Here is a 16,588-nt window from a genome sequence, read left to right as displayed (position 1 = left end):
GTGTTCAGCAGCACTTCAGGCCTCTGCCCGCTAATGCCAGTATCACTCTCTCACTCATGACAACCAAAACTGGTTCCAGAGATTACCAGATGTCCCTAGGGGATAGTTTCCCTTAGGGAAGAGCCACTGACCTAGGTCATGGTTTGGGTAACCCAACTAGAAGGATGAGTTAGTTCCAGTGATGGAAGAAAAGTTTCAAGAAAAAGCCAGTGGATTCTTGCCAAATTCAGGCTCATATAATGTAGGTAGGGATATCCGTATACCAGAGAACCAGTAAAAATGTAGCTCCTCCCCTGTTTCTACAGCACTGAATTTGTACCTCTATGTTGCCTAATCTTTATTTATGTATGATCTCAGTATATGGTAAATATTTAAATGACACATTGCCATTAATCCTCTTCAAAGCACTCCCCCTTGCTTCAAATACACTTCTCCCATCATTCTTGCCAATTTCTGAAGCAGTTCTGGAAGTATTCTTTTGTGAGTGTCTTTATAAGTATGACAAAAAATACAGTGAATGCTGCTGCTGAGTGCCATCCAATGGAAAGGCAGGCTTGTACAGCATTATAGTGTGTCTTCATCCACCTTATTTACTGAATCTGGCATCATGTGACTTACAGCTCTTTCCCAAAGTCAAAATGACCAAGACCATTGGGGCAGCCATGACAGTGCAACTAAAGACATTTGTGGCATTGTTATTTTATTACTTATTTTTCTTCTTCCATTAGATCCTATGAATTTCTCAGGACAGAGTTTTATCCACTTCACTGCCTTTGACATTAAGTGTAGTACTAAAACAGAGTAAATTAAATTGAATGATGAATCTAAACTTAGACTAAGACTTTTCCTATTCTCATATGCAGACATATGCACAGAAAATATATATATGCACACACACACAACCACCAATAGTGGTCAGTTACCAACTACAAGTTCATGTCTCACTTCCAACTGGATGGCGATGTCTGAGAACAAAATCTCTCTGGGGTAATTACTAAAATTTTCCTAAATCTTCATGGAATAGCATTTAAGGCATCGTGAGTGATGTATTTTCCAGTGAAATAGAACCCTTACTTTTAAATAAGCGTACTTGGGGTTGTCAAAGGAGAGGAGAACTTTTTCTACTGTTTTAAGAGACAATTTACTGCATCATTTACACAGGTTCTTTCATGGAAACTCCTGTTATTTTTGGAAGAAGAAATGAATATTTCACACTAAATATAATAATAACAAACATTTAGTAAATAATTGTAACAGTTTATAAATATTTAAATAGTAAAGCTAAAAGGTCTGAGGCACTGGAGATCACAAGGAGGAAAGATCTGACTTGTGAGGCACTAAAAATAGTTCCTGACACATGTGCTTTTAGTCTTTTTTTGCAGGCAGGGAAATGCACATTGGGGTCTTTCTGCAAAGATAACAGGGAAGAATGACCATCCTAGGGTTATTAATGAGGAGGCTCTGGAGGGTGAGATTGATGAAAGGGCTCAACAAAAGCTAAAGAATTCCCCCCAACCTTCCATTTTTTGACCTTCTCTTTGGCCAAAGACACCTAAAAGATCCACATTGAATTCTGGCTATGGAGAGGCAATGTATACAGGGTATTCAGAGCCAATCAACTTTCAAAACCTGCCAGGAAAGTCAATAAGTTGTTTTGGAGAATCCAGTGTATCAGAGCTGGTGTTCAGTGCTCCAGGGAGATCACCCCATTGATATCTACAAGCTTTTAGGGTTATCCTTTTGATTGGAGAAAACAAAATTGAGACCTAGAGAGCCTGAGAAACACTACCTAATCCAACTGTTACTGAGTAGTGTGGTTGGGATCAGAGTCCAGGCAATACTTGGGGGTAAATGTGCTCTCTCATAAAAGATGGGTTCTCTTTGTTCTTTGGATGCTCACGGCTCAAGCTGCAGCAACCACCTAGAAAATATGAGGAGAGGCAATCTCGGAGAAGCAGATGCTGAGGACAGGAGAGAAGAGAGATGGGGATAACTTGGGCCCCTGGTGACTACAGGTCATCTACAGGGGACACCCACCTCCGGATGCATGGTGCTATGTTCTCCGGTTATTTAAAATAGCTGTAGTAAGGAAGCTCATGCACGAAGAACCAGATATGGTGCTTTATGTGTGAGTGGGGCTTCAGAAATGATGGTTGATCAGCAATTATTCCACATAGGGTCCAACTCCTGGCAATGAATGCTCTTGATGGCCTCAGCACCCACTTTTAATCTTTTTTCTTAAATAAAAATCCTCTCCTTTTCCCTTCTAGTATTTCCCCTCCCTCGTTCTGTATCAGGTATGTACCCAGAATTGTACATGTGCATCACCGTGCATGGTGGGAGGTGCTGATTGGTAAGGCAAGCAGCAAAGCTGTGCACCTGAGCTACAGTAATTGGTCCACAAATGCCTTTGGCTTTCATTTTGGCCCAGTGAGATATGGAAGAGGTGTTTTAGGGCTCCTATTAACAAGAAAAAAATATCCATGTCACTCTTCTAGGACAGAAGTTCTTCCGCACCCGCAGGTTTGAATGTGAAAAACACAGTACCCCAGAACTTTTTGGCTACTATCTTTCAATGGAAGGAGGTAGTCGTATTCTAAATTTGAAGCCATAAGAGACAGAATAGAGAGGAAGGAAAGAAAGTCCCACAGTGATCCTCAAGTCCCCCTTGATGTCTTAGACAGACGTCCCAGTTACAAGAGTCACCAAATCTCTGTTATTGTTCTTTCCTTGAGTTGGAGTTCCTATCACTCGGAAACAAAGCCTTTGGAGCTGATTCCCATCCATATGCGATCTGCCCAGTATTTTAACAGAGCCTGTAAGAGAGTGCTCTGGATCTGTGCTGGGAGACACACATCAGATGTTTCTAATCATTACCTAGTGAATGGAGCAGCTCTCTCCAACACACATGCATGAGGGCCTTTAGCAGTCCGGTGCACAGCTGGAGGAAAGGTGATTACATTAAAGTTTTGAGTTCCAAATTTAGCACATAGCAAAAAAAGGAAGGAAAAAAAACCCCAAAAGGCGTCTAAGGAAGTAAACTTGGCTTTTAATCGTTGTTTACATGTTTGCTGTAATAGTTGCTTACTCTCTGTTTTCCATTTCATAAGAATGAAAGAAAATAACCAACTACCTCCTGTGGTCTAGGGGTTCAGTCTCCCTCATCTAAGCCTCTCACTCCTCTTTTCATTTGCTGTCGAGTGAAACAGGAGAAACCCCATTACCATTCATTATCATCAAAGTTAGACATTACACAGAATGATGCATGATCTCTGTCAGAACCTGAGGCATTGGTTGGAGGTCTAGTATTGGCAGAAAGAGTTTACTTGTTTTAAGGTAAAATTTGCATGGCTCTTTCTCTTTCTTCCACATTTCTGCCCCCAAGATAGTCTTGCCTCCATTTCCCTGCACCTGGGCCTGGAGGAGCTGGGTTTCCCTCCAAGAGCCCTTTCCTGTTTAAGTGCCCCCATGACTCAGGCTCCATCCTACTGTGCTCTTGGTTGGGAAGGGCTGAGTCTGAGCAGCTCCACAGGCTGAGAGGCAGGGGCTAAAACTCATCCAGGACCCGGGGCTGGTGCCTTGTGTGAAGCTCATGGATGGTGACTGCTCTGTCGTCAGGCTCCAATCATGGCTCAAGATCCATTCCCTGAAGAAATGTCAATGTCAGTGTTTTCTGGTTGCTTGCTTGACCCTGAAGCCTGATCACATTGGCATTCAAAAGCACCTGCTGTCTGTCTGCAGCCCTTAGCTTTGTATGATTTCCCATTTTCTGCCTACTCATGCTAGTGCGGAGACTCACCAAACCCCAACACACCTTATGCATCTCTGTCTCTCAGACTATTTTCCTTTTTATCCAGGACTCTGAATTTCACAGCCTTCCAGGCCTTTCTGGAGCCCTCCATCCCCCACAGGGTCTCCATGACTACCCAGCCCTGGAGAAAGTCCCCTCTAGATCTCTCTAAACACATTGCCACACATGGTCATTTGTGCCCATGCAGTGAGCCAGCTCTTTCCCTGTCAAGATTGGTGCTCCTGGAATAGAGGGGTCAGGTCTCCTGATTGCTCCCATAATACTCGCCAGTGAGGACTGTACAGATGGGACACACACATACACACACACACACACACATACACACACACACACACACACACACACACACACAGGGACAGACACAGAGAAATGGAGTTAGACTAACTGACATCACTATCATCCTATGGTAGGCCAGGAACAAACGGGCAGAAATCTGACTCAAATGGCCCTGGGAATTTTGTGACTCACTTTGTCTGGCCTGGGGGAGATTCCAGAGAGCTCTGCACACCCTGAAATGGCCAACTTGAGAGTGTCAGAGGATAAGAGAGCAAAGAGCCCACAGCAGGTAAGTCTGGACAAATCAGAAAAATCATTGTATACCAGACCCAGAAGAGGTCTTAGGAATGCTCTAATTGTAGCCCCTTATTTTACAAGTAAGCAAATTAAAGCTCAGAGGCATGTAATTTTCCCAAAGTCACACAACAAATTAATGGAAGAGTCTAGATCAGAATCTGGGTCTTCTGAACCCTTGCAGATAATTCATTCTGTTGTCTATGCCTTCAATGATCAATAATCACATTCAGGCTAGTTCTGACCCATTAAGAGTTCTTCAAAATTGGTTCTTCAAGTGTTTCATAGGTATGATGTAAACATTCTGTGGGCAGATAAATGGAAAAATGATAAATCAAAAAGTTAACCTGATTTATTGATTCCCAACATCCCAGAACTTTTATGTTAAATACACAAAGGCAGTATTGTAGGTAACATTTTCCAACTTTAATTGATCATGGAATTCTTTCTTTGGACATCTGTGTAGTGGGGCACATGATGAGGGAAATGAGAAACAAAGTTTTTAAAGAATGCAGGCTCATCATTTTCCTATTCAAAGCCACATCTATGTGGGTTTCAGCCTTTGCACTCCAGGATACAAGCACTCACCACAAGAAACATGATCTTGTCTGCTTGGGGAATTATAGGCTTTTATTCTTTGAGAAAATCTAGAGAGTAGAACATGGACATGGGAAGTATGATACCCTGTTGGTACATTAGTGCTGCTATAACAAAATACCACAGATTGGGTGGCTTCTAAACACAGAAGTTCATTGCTCACAGTTCTGGAGAACAGGATGTCCAAGATCAAGGCACCCACAGACTTGTTTTCTGGTCTTATGTGGCAGAAAGGGCAAGGAAGCTCTGTGAGTCATCTCATCAAGGCATTAATCTCAGTCCTGAGAGTCCACACTCATGGTCTAATCATTCTCCGAAGGCCCCATTTCCTCATGCTGTTACACTGGGGTGGAGTAGACTTCCCACATGTATTTTGGGAGGACATGCTTGTTCATGCCTTTCTGTTTCATGAAACTTTAAATGAAAATTTAATTTTAAAAAGTTAATATTTAAATCTTAAAAAGCATCCATTCCTAATTATCTCTAATGTGCAGTGGCCTCCGAGCCATTCAGCACATGGGGGTGTACTTCACCAGTTCAAATATGGCCCCGTCTAAGATTGCTGACGGGTCCCTCTAGAGCTATCAGAGAAAGAACGGCACCAAGGGGATCTCAGTTGTGCAACGGACCCATCAGATCAACTCCCAGGCTGACTATGGCACAAGTTATGTTAAGAAAAGGCATTATATTACTGTGTCTTACCACATATTTCCAATTGAGTTATCACAAGGGTATTACAAAAAAAAAATCATAGAAGTTGGCAGTAACTCAGTAAATAAAATCACCACTTTAATTGCTCCAGTGTAACAGGTCGATCATTATCAAGAAAGGTTTTGATATATTTTTTAATTAAATGGTGACTGTTGATCGATTTCACTGATAATCCAGCAATCCTCTTCTCCTTCCCCACCCTCCAGAACAGTTTACTTCATGAATCGTTACTAGGTGGTAGAAATTCGGGGACCTCATCTTAGCTCTGCCACTAGCTGGCATGTAGCTGTAGACCAGTGGCATCTGTTCTCTGGGCACCTCAGTTTTTCACTCTGCAAGGGAAGAGAAGGAACATGTACTCTCCAAAGCCCCTTCCCACTGTGGAATGCTGTATTAATGCACAATATTTTCACGTCAAAAGACGCTTGAACTTTGCTCATTCATGCAATGATTGCGCTCTGCATGGGCCACCTAATTCCTGTAGAAGACCCTGGTGCCCTGGTGCCCTAGTGCCTGGCCTCTCCACCAGCACTAGTTGTGGGATGCGCCCTATGCCTGTTTCCTCATCTGCAAAATGGGACACTGCTTTTTGGCTTACTTATAAAATCTACCTATCCCATCTCATGAGTGTCATAACTTGAATCCCAGGGGCCCATCTGTGCAGAGCCCCTAGGGGGTTTCCTAGTCTCAACCCCATCACTTACTGGTTAAGTCACTAGGACAAGTTGCTTGAACCCATGAGATGGGTGGGAAAGTTAAGGTACTGAGAGGTTAGCGGCACACCTCCCTTGTAGAACACAGCCAAAATCTGTGATCACAATGCACAGAGGTGCCGAGAGCCAAGCTGCACACATGGAGTGTGCATTCCAGCTACAGATTCTGCTATCATTACTGTACCCCATAATGAAGTCTAAAAACATTCATTTCAAGCAAGGAATCCAGGAAATAGTCACTGTGAGGAAGTCCAGGCATTCCTACGACCATTGCTGTTTTCCTTTATCTCTTTCTCCTCTCTCTCTCTTTCTCCCTCTCTTTCTTTCTCCCTTTTCTCTCTCTCTCTCTCTCTTTCTTTCTCCTCTCCCCCCCCTTAATCTCCCCTCCCTTCTTTCTTTTTTATTGCAGTATTGGGAATTAAACCTAGGGCCTTTACACTGAGCTACATCCCCAGCCCTTTTTTAATTTTCCATTTTGAGAAAGCTCTCCCTAAGTTGCCCAGGATGGGTTAGAATTTGTAATTCTCCTGCCTCAGCCTCCCAGAGTAGAGAGATTGCCAATCTGTGCCACCACCCCAGTCTCTCACCTCCCAAAGCCCACAGAGCAGGTACACGGGCATGGCCCCTTCACGCACTGTCTGTGAACAGCCCTCCAAACCTCTGGTCCACACCAGCTACTTGTCCCACCTCAGTCCTCTCTGGCCCCTTTCTGGCATGAAAAAAAAAAAAAAACCATCTCCCTTATGACTTTTGTTTTTCAAGGATTCTATGATGATAAAGTGACTTTCCCAGGGACAAGTATACACTGGTGTTTTCCCTCTGATGCTTGCTTGTCATCCATAGAGGTGACTACTGGAGGGATAACACCCACTTAAGTTTTTAACTGTCTGTCACGTTGGTCAGAGAGGCTAGAAGTTTCTCTAGGTCCCTTTGTTGAGTGCCCCAGCTCGCCTCAGATCAGCTCCCATCATAGGTTAAGCAGCTTCCTGAAGGAGAGCGCAGGATGGTACAGAGCTGCCCTCATTCCCACCACTCTGCACAGCTCAGAAGGTCTCTCCCAGTCCTGCAACACCTAGGGAACTAGTGGCCTGGCAGGACTCCTAGTGCCCAGTCCTGGCCTTGTTTCTGAACAGGCTGTTCTCCCTATAACACCCAGGCAACCCTGTGAGAGACAGAGACTGGGCTTCCCTGTGCTCTTTCAAGAATCCTAGTGGGAACCCAAGGTCTTTCTCAACCCAGGGCTAGCTCATGGGACTGGAAGGGAAACCAAGGGCCCCACCAAATAGGTATCCACTCTGCCTGCTGTTCCAGAGACCCAAGGCTACAAAAACATTAGGACACAGACAGGTAGAGTGAATGATGACAGGGAGAGAAGGCAGCCATCAAAGCCAAAGACGAAGTCTCCAAAGAATTCAGCATCTGACACCTTGGTATTGGACTTGTGGCCTCCAGGAAACACCGTGAGTGGTTAAACCCCCCAGTTGGTGGTACATTGTGCAGGCAGCGTGAACCGGCTGGTCCACTGCTGCAGGAACCCAGCAGATCCAATTCCCATTTCAGAGGAGGAACAGTGCCCAGGTGCTTGGAGCCATTCCTTGGATGGAGCTGGGGTCCAGACTGAAAACTGTGCATACTGAGCACCTTTCAGACAGCTGCATACTATTTGTCAATGGGTGAGGGCCAGGCAAAAAGATTTTTCTATTGAGAGAAATGGTTGCTTTCTTTCTTTATGATCAGCATAAAGGAAGCAGAACTGCCTTTGAACATAACTTTTTATTTACTACAATTGTTTCTTGCTTCATTTATTTTGTTAGTCACAAACCTGGACATTATTAACTATTCACTCATATTTTTTGATGATAGAAGAAATGTATATGGATAAAATCAAAGTACTTTTTTAAAAAAAAATGTTCAATCATTTCTTCCCCTGGCTTTTATTTCAGGGAAAAAATATTTCTCGGTTGTCTATTTTTTTCTTCAGATTTTGTTTGTTTCCATTTTCAGATTTGTACATTTTGAGAAAGTAAAACTTTTGCCCCTGGTAAATAGAACACCATGTGCATTAATTTTGTTGAGGCTCTGCGTGGCTATTGGACCAACTTCAGTTGGCTGGCAGCCAGCGTGGGCTTTAGCATTGAGCAAAGAGAGCAGCACTATGTGACTTATGTGCATGCATCATGAAAAGATAAATGAGAATGAATTATCCAGGGTGGAGCCCTATGAGAAATTCTGCTGTGAGGTGTCCTGTCCTTTGGGAAGAATGGGACAGAGCTCTGTTTGGTCTCCTGTGTAGTCATGGCCCACAATAACTGATTCCCTTCTAAAACTGTCCCCACAGAGACTGAGAGAATTTGAGGAAAGTGGCCCTGGTAGCTGCCTCTCTGGCCCTCCTTTCGCCCTGCTTTGCACCTGGGATTAGAAGTCAGTTACTGTAGACAACATTCAAAATCGGGTGCACAGCTCTCTCCCTCTGGAAGTGCTGAGCACATCCAAAGATGCAAACAGGGCCTGGGATTTAGCCCAGTGGTTCCAGCGCCTGCCGTGCAAGTGCAAAGTCCCGAGTTCGATCCCCAGTACCAAAAAAACCAAAACAAAACAAAGATGCAAACAGATGTCTGCAGGCTTCTTGTCTCATTTATCTTCCATCAGTCTTTGTAAAAGGAATTCCAAGTTGGTGCACATCTGTAATCCCAGCACTCAGGAGGTTGAGGCAGGAGGATCACCTGCTCCTCAAACCCAACCTGAATGACTTAGACTTTGTCCCAAAATAAAAATAAAAATGAAATAAAATAAAGGACTTGAATATAGTTCAGTGTGAAGGCCTTGAGCTTAACTAGCAGTACCAAAAAAAAAACCCAAAATCCAAAACTCTTATAGAATCAAAATTCACTAAAATCTCATCTAACTCAGATATTTTTGGCAATGTGGTTTTTTAAATATAAATGTATATTTCAGGTTTCGGTGCTTGGACTTAAAAAAACACTAACAATAATAAGCACATGAACTATCTTTAGGATTGATGGTATATAGGAAAAAACAGAAAGTACCGTAGATTTGTATAATTTTTTTCCTAGAAAAGATGCATTGTGTTGGTACTAGCAGTAAGATGAAGAAAAACCATGAAATTCTTCATGCTATTATACGAAAATTGTCAAGCTGCTAGGATATCCTTATTGCCCATGAGCCTGGCTCAAACATAACATATTTATACTCAGATTTTTCAGTTCCCTTGGACAGTAGCTTTAGCCTTGTGCAGTTGTAAAGTCCCACAAAAGAGTATTTACTTTATCTTGTCAGAAAATGTAGTCATAAAAGAATCATAAATGCCCTGTGTTTATCAGGTTGTCTCTGCACACTGGTTGTCATTGGAGACATAGCCTCCTATTTTCTCTCTCTCCCTCTAAAGAAAATGAAATGTCTCATTGCTCTCTTAAACAAAAATATCAAGAAACCTAAGTTATCAGAGAAAGCCTGTCTTCCCATTAGCACTACGTTAGTGATAAACAATGTTTTATGCCCCATAATTAAGGTACAGGTAATGAGCAATTATGCAGATCATGAATTAATTATATTTAAAACAGAGGCCATTACAATCAATATTCGCCACATTTCAACTGCATTCTGGAATTAATAAATCTAATTAAAACTTTCAATTGGCAGTGATCTGTTTATACCACCTTTGTGAAGCATCACAATTAACAGCTGTCTATGAGCATCTACTTTCCATGTCACTACACAGGCACCATGGATTTGGGGGTAGGAGGCTGTCACCTTTGCTTAGGGATATGGCTAAGATTGAGTTGGAGTGATTCCTACTGTTCACAAGCTAACCAGCCTGGAGAAACCTGGAGCTCTTGATTCTAAGCCTTAGAACAATGGTTTCAAGCAAGGTTGGAGAGGACAGCCATTGCTTGGTGATTGGTCAGTGTACCCTCCACCCAGGATCTTGGTTTTTTACTTTTTTTGGAGGACCACCCTTCTCCAACTGTCAGCCTGTGTTTCCACAGTGTAGCTGATACACATCTTCTCACCTGGGTAGGCTCATGTCTCAGTCCTGACCAACAGATCACAATACTGTGTGGCCACAGAAATCAGCTCGGGGATAGGCCCTGACCTCATCAGAGCTTGAGCTACAACAGTAAAGTTGTTGTGACTTTGGAGAATAGATATCTCTTGTTTCCATATTCAAAAACGTACTCAAAATCAAGAAGATGACACTTGAATTTTCTGGCCACCACCTTCTCACCACAAGGAACAGGGCCAATTTGGTGAGAGACCAACTCCCGACAAAATTACTTGTTTTCCTCAATTCTGTTGTGCCTGAAGCCATCTAACCTGGGAGTTTTCACTCATATAAGCCAATAAGAATATTCCTTTTGTACTTAAGCTTCTCCACGAAGGGTCACTTGCCCAGTACCTGATAAAACAACTCCTTTTTGGGGTTCACTCATTGTTTTAATAGTTATTTTTATCAAGTCACCCTTAATAAATAAAAATGCCAGACAGAATCAGGGACTTAGGGTAGAAAGCTAGTTTCACTTTAAAATGAGACTGCATGGGTTAATAGCTGCTTTTTATTCAGTATTCAAAACTGTGTTTTCAGTTCATTGCAGGCCCACCTCTGACAGTAGTGACACTGCGAAAATCTAGGCTATCATTCGAGTATTTTTTTTCCTATTCTTTACCAATTCCTGCTGACAGAGGACTGGAGTCAACTAAAGTCTTTGGACTTCCTTGAGGAGGTGTGCTTCCTTCCCTCTTGGTGAGTGGGTAGGATGGTTCCTAACAATACAAATGGTTGTTTTCAGTCGATGGTATAGGGATCTCCTAAGCAAAATGAACCCTTTTGTTAGACTTATTTTTGGTAGAAGAGTTTTCTATTCACAAAATACTTCTCTATTCATTATCCTGCTTGATTCTCTGGCCCTTCTCCAATAGCCTATCATCAGCTCTCTGAACAAATATTTGCAAGAGTCCTACTAGGTGATGGGCCTGAAGCCTAGGTCAGACACAGTGCTGGACTGAGACCCAAGGGACATAGAGCTCCTCTTCCATTATTTAGCAAACTGTGCTTTGAAAAAAGTGGGCTAAGATCCAAGACTGTTAGACGCTGAACCCCCAGCTCTCAACTCCATCGAGAAGAAAATTAAAGGGTGCAACCTATTACAACCCATCGAATAAGGGCAGTTATCTCTCCCTTCCATAATATCCCAAAACACCGATACTCTGAAAAGATGATTTTTACCTTGAAGCTGTTGTACTCAATTTTTAGGGTCCCTTACCAACATAAACTACTTTCTAAATCTTCAGTCAGATGGCTCCTAGAAATGTGATCATGTGGCTATACATTTTTTAAGAATTGCAAAGGTTTTAAGCCACAATTGATTGAGAATATTGGTTTTTTCCACTCTAACTTCCCACCCATCACCTGTCTTCTTGTATAGGTTGAGGTTGGAGTGATCATGAGGGTTTTGGGTTTCCAGGAGGTTGAGTGTGGATATATTCATTTTGGGTTTGGAGGGATGCATTTCTATATCTATAGTCATTTCTGTGGGTAGCTGTCTGTTTGCCATACTGGTGGCTTGCGGGAATGAGGGGAAGAATATTCCTCCTGCCTTCTGTCTCAGTCCACCCTGTGTATGCAGTGGAGACAACAAACCAAGTAGGACCAGAGTTTCTACTAAGACATTCATTTGTTTAATGGCACCAAAGCAGGGTTGTACAGGATTAAAATGTTTGAAAAATATGAAGCCTGATACTAACCTGGAAAAATTCTTCCAGGCATCAAACATGTAAAATTATTAAAGTAGAATAGATTATTATTGATGCCTAGTCAAAATGAAAGTCATCTCCTATATGGAATGGAGTTATCATAAAGTATACAATTACAAATACTCCATACTTCTTTTTCCTTTTCGATGAGGAATAAGAAAACAGAATGTATGAGAATTCATATGTTTGTAAGGCACAAATCTGTAGCAGTACATCACCCACCAAATTCATCTGACTGTGAATTTGCATGTTTTATGCATGCTTCAAGAAAGATCATTCTATTCCCACTATAGAAAATGGCATTATAAAATTGTTGATCAAACAGAACGCAGACTGCCCCCAAAATGGTAGAAAAAGTGCTATAGAGATGTGTCAGAATGTTAATTAATAAAAAATCAATTAATAAAATATGCCTTTTGTGATATTTGTAGCTTTGTCAAATGTATATTTTTGACTTCTTTTCTTTTTCTAAGTAAATATGTACTTCCAATCATAGTTTTGTATAAATAATATACTTTTTTAAATGGTCTCCAAAATTGTATGATCGTGTATAAAATCTGGGCCCATCTCCTACTGGAGCCTCGCTCTCCTCATTTAGCTCCAGGAGAAGCCTCCAGGTCCAAAGATATGTGGTATGAAAAACAAAGGGGATACAATGGCCCTTGCGCCTCATAAAATTTTAGTACAATTGAGAAGTTAAGATTTATAGCAAAAAAAATCAGGAAAAGACTCAAGAAGTGGCATGTAAAAAGTGTAGCTAGATGATGGTGCCAGAAGAGTTAGGAGAAACAGCTATATGTCTGTGTCTATTTATATGTATGTATATAAAAGGCCATATATCGGAAGATTAGCATAGGTAGGGGGACAGTCCATTAGGGATGGACTGCTTTCCTTGTTCCTTTTTCTGGAAACTCCTCTTCCCCTTGTTCTCTATAATTACATTGAGAATCCAGATTACTTAACCTGATTTCATTAGAATTGCTTAGGACTGAGAACTGGGTCCAACCTGTACGGACCAATTAGCTCCTTTCCTGGGCATTTGGAATCAGGACAAAGAGGTCTCAGACTCATCATGATTGGTCATCTGCAAAGTAATAGAACTATAGGAGCCATGGGAGGCCAGGTTCTAACATTTGGCATTCAGAACAAAGAAAGTAAGCAAGCTGCTCAGAAGAGAGAAGGAAACAGATGAAGGATATGCAGAGATGCTCCTGAGAACATCTTGTCCCTGGTTTCCATCATTTTTTTAGCTACAATTCACATCACATAAGATGTACCCTTTTAAATTCAGTGGTTTTTGGTATATTCTCAGAGTTGTGCAACAATAACCACTAATTTTAGAATATTTCCACCAACCCAAAAAGAAAATTCAGACTTAAGTCATCACTCCCCATTCTCCTCTCCTCCCAGCCCCTGACAACTACAATTCTACTGTGTCCATGGATTTGCCTACTCTGGACATTTTATATAAAGGGAATGATCCAATATGTTCATTTGTCATTGGCTTCTTCCACTTAATGTACTGTTTTCAAGGTCCATCCATAAGAAATATCAGTCCTTTATTCCTTGTTATCCATTCATGTCCATACTCTTCCCCTTTGATTCCTGGAGTCTATGGATCCTTCTCATTCAGATTTAAGTTCTCCTTTATTGCCAAGATTCATAGCAATCAACTTCGGTAGATTGATTTCTTCTATTAGTTCTGACAAATATAGGAGAAATTGCCTGATGAAGATTCCTAAAGCAGGGCCAGGTAAGAGACCAGGGATTTGGTCATTGGAAAGGAAGGAGCAGTAGGTAGAAAAGAAAGCCACCTAAGATGGCAGAGACAGAACTAGCAAAAGCACGGTACATGTCCTCAAGCATTGGAGAAAAGTGGCTTGGTGGAAGTTTGAGAACTGCAATACACACAGAGAGATGGGACGGTGCCCAAGTAACTGGACAGGCTGGCATTCAAATGTCCATTTCTATCTGTCCAGAGATGCCATTTCTGTGACTCCTCAAAATATGTTGGCATTGGGAATACCAGACAGTTCCTCTTTACTGGCAGGCTGGACCATAAAACCTTGACCTGATTTATCAAGTCACTACCTAATGTCCCAAATGTTGGGCAAACCAGAGACAGAGTATATGTCACCCCACTGTTAGTAAACATCCCCAGACCACTGTCCTTTGAAATGGGGCCAGAAGGGGGCATCCTCGCCAATTACCCAAGCGCATAGAATATAGAAATCTCAGTAAAAGCCCCCTGCTGACTGATAGCTGAGTGGCCTTTAACAATTGACTCATCTCTCTGACCCTTTTCCTATTTCATTGTTTTGGCTAGAACATATCTCATGGAGCGGGGGTGGGGATCAAATGAGATGCAGAGCTGTGTGTGAAAGAATGTTGCAGAATCTACTGCATTATTCCCATGTAGTTTCATTCATCTATTGACCACAGATACTCATTGAATACTTATGAGGAAGACAGAGTTGTGATTCACTGGGGGAAAAAAAAAAAGTTTAACTCTGCATTTATTGACCAAATGGCAAATTGTTCCTACAGATTTTTCCATGCAATGGCTTTATTCTACAGAAGAACAATAATTTATAGAAAATGCACAAAAGGCTGTCCTTATCCAATCCACATAACTTCACCAGCCAAGGGGCCCCAGTGACACCTTTACAGAACCACACATATTGATCTGTCTTTTCTCAGCTGGTCAGGTTTGCTCGGTGTGCTCTAGCTTGAGCTCTGGAAGGTGTACTGGGAGGTAGAGAGGCCTGACTTTCCACCCCAAGCCTTGCCCTGTGATTTCACTCCTGCTTTATGTTTAAATGAAAAGAAAAAAAGAAGGTCAGGAATAACCCAAAGTAATTGAGTGGATTCACACCATGACGTGCAGGGCGGCCCACCGCTATACCTCACAATCACCCAATTCATATTTTAGGTTCTGACACCAGAGTTTGGAGTATTTTACAATTCTCTGTTCCATGTCAGCAGCTCGCTGTACAGCTGAATATCAGTCCTATTTAAATCTGCAAGAAAATAGCTGCAGGTGACATAACCTTTCGTGTCGTACCACTGTGTACATACACAAATAATTGGGGCTCTTGACCCTGTCTGGGCCCATACAACTGTAAGTACAAACTTGACATTTTGATACTGCTGCTAGCCTTTCTCGTTGTTATTTTCTGTTTCAATAATCCATTGCAGGTAGAAAAATGAAAGAAGGAAGCATGAATGATTAATGCTGTCAAGCTAAAATAATGTATTTAGAAAAATCTATAAATCTGTTATTTGTGGCATTTTAAAACTGAACACGACACTCCTCGGTGCCACGCCGCCTGTTTCCCGGCAGATGAATGTGAGTGCTTTGCAGCACACGCGGCCAGAAGGCCTTTGGAATCTGCCGAGCTGGGCTGCGGTCGTGCTGGGATAGGGCAGTGGGAACCGTGGTTTCTTCCTGTTATCAAGGTCAGGAGTAGAGACCCCCAAAGGTCTTCCGCACCGTGCAGCCAGTCAATTCTGTGTTTTACACCAGGGCGAAGCTGGGCTGGGCCTCCCAAGGTTTCTGGTGTGTTACTCCCAAGGTTCTGCACTGCATAGGGCCCAGGCAGCCAGCTGTCTCTTTGCTCTAAGCCAATCTCTATTGGATTTAGTTCAAGCTTAGGCTGAAAGTTGATCGAGTTAGGCTCCTGGGAGGCTCCACACAGCTCCAGGCAGTCTGCTGAATGCTGATCCTAGTTCATGACTCTGCTGTCCCCACAGGCCCTGAGTTGGACTTTCCCAGCCTCCAAAGCAGATAACAGTCCCAGCCTCTTCCCTCAGAAGTCCCCAGTTCACAGAGGATCACAACTGTCCCTACCACGACATGAGTTCCCCTACTCTGACCTCTCCACTCTGACCACAGGACCTCCGGTGCATTGGTGGCGAACCTATGGCACACATACCACAGTGGTCTGTTTATTATCATTGAAAGTTCTAAAAGGTTCACCATCACTGGTTTAAGACATTAAAGATTCTTAAAATGGCCTGAAATCAAGCTGCCAATGACATCTTGATAGTCCCAATTGACAGACACAACATATTTTTTATACTGGAGAGGTGCTCAAACTTTTGCCAACAGTGAAATTAACACTTTATATCAAAGATGTGATTATCCACAGATTCCAAACTCTTCTGGCCCTGGTCAGAGTGGTCACATGTGCCATATTTAATGGCACTGGGGCCAGTGGAGGCAGACACCTGAGAGGGTTGCCACCCTGGAAATATATGCAGTGAAAGAATAGTAAAAGAGAATGAAATTCCTGGGGAAAACTTGGGGCACCAAGGGAGGAGCAGGCCCCCCTGGAACAGAGATGCCCTAGCAAAGCAGGCGTCCTCAAAGAACATGGACTGCACTGAGAGAGGCTGCTCTGTGACCTGCGGG

The sequence above is a fragment of the Heterocephalus glaber genome, unplaced genomic scaffold (genome assembly GCF_053883595.1).
Source record: "Heterocephalus glaber isolate CG9 unplaced genomic scaffold, H.glaber_assembly_v1.0 deba00001561, whole genome shotgun sequence".
Lineage (NCBI taxonomy): Eukaryota > Metazoa > Chordata > Mammalia > Rodentia > Bathyergidae > Heterocephalus > Heterocephalus glaber.
Note: the sequence above shows the minus strand (reverse complement) of the source record.